Source organism: Rhinopithecus bieti, unplaced genomic scaffold (assembly GCF_001698545.2).
Source record: "Rhinopithecus bieti isolate Rb0 unplaced genomic scaffold, ASM169854v2 scaffold_50517, whole genome shotgun sequence".
NCBI lineage: Eukaryota > Metazoa > Chordata > Mammalia > Primates > Cercopithecidae > Rhinopithecus > Rhinopithecus bieti.
This window is the reverse complement of record NW_016819943.1, coordinates 885,362-889,283: the sequence shown is the minus strand read 5'-3', so window position 1 is coordinate 889,283 and position 3,922 is coordinate 885,362. Positions and strand designations below refer to the sequence as shown.

Below are 3,922 nucleotides of genomic sequence, written 5' to 3'. Positions count from 1 at the left end.
CATTTCTTTATGGCCACACAATGAAGAATGGAAAATTGGTACCAACAGAAAATAGTACCAATAGAAAATTGGAACTGAGAGTGGGACATTACTATAAAGATACTGAAAACGTGGAAGTGACTTTGGAACTTGGTAACAGGCAGACATATGAAGAGTTTGGAGGACTCTGAAGAAGACAGGAAGATGAAGGGAAAGTTTGGACCTTCTTAGAGACTGGTTAAATGATTGTGACCAAAACGCTGATAAAAATATGGGTTATGAGCACGAGGTTGATGAGGTCTCATGTGAAAATGAAAAAGTTATTGGAAACTGGAGTAAAGGTCACCCTTGTTATGCCTTAACAAAGAACTTGGCTGTACTGCGTCCATGCCCTAGGGACCTATGGAACTTTGAACTTGAGAGTGATGACCTAGGGCATCCAGCAGAAGAAATTTCTAAGCAGCAAAGCATTCAAGATATGACCTGGCTTCTTGCAACAACCTACACTTAGATGCAGGAACAAAGAAATGACTTCAAGTTGGAAATTATATTTAAAGGGGAAGCAGTGCGTAAAAGTTTGGAAAATGTGCAGCTTAATCATGTGGCAGAGAAAGAGAGAAAGCTTTTTCGGGAGAGCAATTCAGGCAGGCCACAGAGCCACCATTTGTTAGAGAGATGTCAAATGCTAAATGGAGTCAAATGCTAATGCCTCAAATGCATTTCAGAGATCTCCAAGGCAGCCCCTCCCATCACAAGCCTGAGGTCTATGAGGACTGAATGATTTTGTGGGCCAGGCCCAGGGCCCTGCTACCCTGTGCAGCCTCAGGACACTGCTCCCCACATCCCAGTCACTCCAGTTCTAACCTCAGCTCATAGGCCCCCAGATACAGCTTGGGCTTCTGCTTCAGATGGTGCAAGTCATAAGCCTTGATGGCTTCCATGTAGTGTTAAGCCTGTGGGTGAACAGAATGCAAGAGTGAAGGAGGCTTGGCATCCTCCACCTAGATTTCAGAGGATGCAAGGGAAAGCCTGGGTGCTCAGGCAAAAGCCTGCTACAGGAGTGGAGCCCTCACAACAAATCTCTACTAGGGCAGAGTGGAAATGTAGGGTTGGAGCCCCCACACAGAGTCCACAACAAGGTACTGCTTAGTGGAGCTATGAGAAAGAGGACCACCAACCTCCAGACTCCAGAATGGTATACCTTCTGGCAGCTTGCACCTTGCTCCTGGAAAAGCTGCAGGCACTCAACAACCTGTGAGAGCAGCTATGAGGCCTGAATCCTGCAAAGTCACAGGGTCATAGTCGCTCAAGACTATGGGAGCCGCCTCTCCACCCCTTGCACCAGTGTGCCCTGGATGTGAGACATGGAGTCAAAGGAGAATATTTTGGAGTTTTAAGATTTAACGACTGCCCTGCTGGGTTTCCAACTTGCACGGGGCCTGTAGCCCCTTTCTTTTGGCTGATTTTTCCCTTTTGGAATGGGAGTACCCAATGCCTGTACCCCCATTGTAACTTGGAAGTAAATAACTGTTTTTTGTTACAGGCTGATAGGTGGAAGAGACTTGCTTTGTCTCTGATGAGATTTTGGACTTTGGAATTTTGAGCAAATAATATAATGAGTTAGATTTTGGGGGACTATTGGAAAGGCATTACTGTATTTTGCAATATGAGAAGAACATAAGATTTGGGGGAATAGGCAGGGGAGAAATGATACAGTTTGGATATTCGTCCCGTCCAAGTTTCATGTTGAAACGTAATCCCCAGTGTTGGAGGTGGGGCCTGGTGGGAGGTGTTTGGGTCATGAGGACAGATCTCTCATGAGTTGATGCTGCCCTTGTAATAGTGAGTACTCACAAGATTTGGTTGCTTAACTATGTGGCACATCTTCTCATTCTCTCTTGCTCTTGCTTTTGCTATGTGACATGTCTGCTTCTACTTTGCCTTCTACCACAAGTAAAAGCTCTCTGAGACCTCCTGCAGAAGGTTTACTTGACTCATGTTTCTGCAGGCTGTACAAGCACATGCTGGCACCATGCTTGTACAGCCTGCAGAATCATAAGCCAATTGAACCCCTTTTCTTTATAAATTATCCAGTCTCAGGTATTTTCTATAGCAGTTCAAGAATGGCCTAACACAATACAAAATCTTTTTTATTTATTATCCAAAGCCAGATTATTCTTACTATGCTAAAGGAGAGATGACTAGATGACTTACCATAGGCACTGGCTTTCCCTGATGGCAGTTGATACCACCAATGAAGATCATGTTGGGCATCACGGGTCCAAAGTCAGATAGTCCAAAACAAAGTCAGTTCGCAACAACCAAATTGATGTGTGGCTGTAAAGATCATATACTGTGACAGGCGATCGGAGAATTTCAGAGGCTATTTCTAGGGCACTTTTGAAAAAATGGTGGCAAAATAAATGTTCCTTAAAGTGCATGATGTGGTTCCGTACTCTCTCCTTGAAAGTCATGGCATCTGAGAACCCTAAGAGACCTCTGGGGACATAGGAAAGAGGAGCAGGGCACTGCGCACCTTCTTCAAGATAGTGGCAAAATATTCCCCTGGTGAAGACAACAGAGGGGAGGGAGAAATATTTGGTAAGAATTAAGCCACAGGCATTAAAAGGATCCAGAAATACCGCATCAAAAGAACTCTCCTTTAAGTATTCTACTAATTTTTTGTCCTTAAACAAACTTCTACAATTTGAATAAAATAAGTCCAAGATACCACAGCATGAATGCGTCACTAGAGGATACAGACTTTGTGCTTGTGCTTTCCAGTGAGAATCAGTGAAAACCATGAACTTCTGGTCCAGATCCTCCAGAGTGTATGAGGTTGAGTAAGTCTTCACTGTGCAGTTCAGTGATCTTTCCAGTTGCCAACTCACCGCTGTCCTGACTACAACCACCTCATGTCCCCTGAGGATGAGTTTCTCTACCACCGACCTCATGGTGGTGAACCAGTGGCTCCCATCCATGGGCACTACCAGCAGCTTCCCTGCCTCGGCAAAGCCATGGGTCAGCAGCAGACATACACATGGGGAAGGGGGCCGTTCCACCCAGCAGGAGCCATCAGAGAACTTCAGCCAAGAGTGAGCCAGCAGCTGGAATTCTAAGCTCCTATAATATTGTAGGCAGGAGAAGTACAGGCAAAACCCGCCCCCAAGGGAAGCCGTGTATTTTCCTGTTGACCCAAAAAAAAAAAAAAAAAAAAATCACACTTACTGCCAATGATTTACTCATAAGGGTGAGAACACATGAGTAGCATTTGCTGAGATACCAACTTGTATGTTTTCCAGGAAAGAGTAGTTTATGGTCTTTGTCTTGAAGGCAGATCATGCCCTGTACTGCAATGTGAGTTTAGAAACAAAATTATTAAGCAGTGCTTTTAGACTTTGATGACTCAGAAAGGTAAAAAGGAAAGTAAATTTGAATAAAGCTAATGTTTTTGGAAATTGCCCCGATATGGTTTGGCTATGTCCCCACCCAAATCTCATCTTGAATTCCCGTATGTTGTGAAAGGGACCTGGTGGAGGTAATTGAATCATGGGGTCAGGTCTTTCCCATGCTGTTCTCCTGATAGCAAATAAATCTCATGAGGTCTGATGATATTATGAGGGGAGTTTCCCTACACAGCTGTCTTTGGGTGCTACTATCCATGTAAGATGTGACTTGCTCCTTCTTCCCTTCTGCCATGATTGTGAGGCCTCCCCAGCCATGTGGAACTGTAAGTCCAATAATCCTCTTTCTTTTGTAAATTGCCCAGATGCAAAGCAAAATGTGGATTTTAGCTTGAGACAACCAAATGCTCTCTGCCCAGAAAGGAATTGGCATTTCATGGCCCAAGGAAAGACAGCAAGGTCCTTAGCATTGGCCTCCTACCTGACAGGAAATTGTGACTCACCTGCATCTCTGCAATGCATAGACATTGCTGCTTTTA

The 3,922-nt window shown here is 44.5% G+C and overlaps 1 pseudogene; it reads right to left on the bottom strand.

Moving 5' to 3' along the window:
• Positions 1–2,160: 2,160 nt before the first annotated feature.
• On the bottom strand, positions 2,161–3,055 carry LOC108520091 (UDP-glucuronosyltransferase 1-9 pseudogene; annotated as a pseudogene).
• Positions 3,056–3,922: the final 867 nt, after the last annotated feature.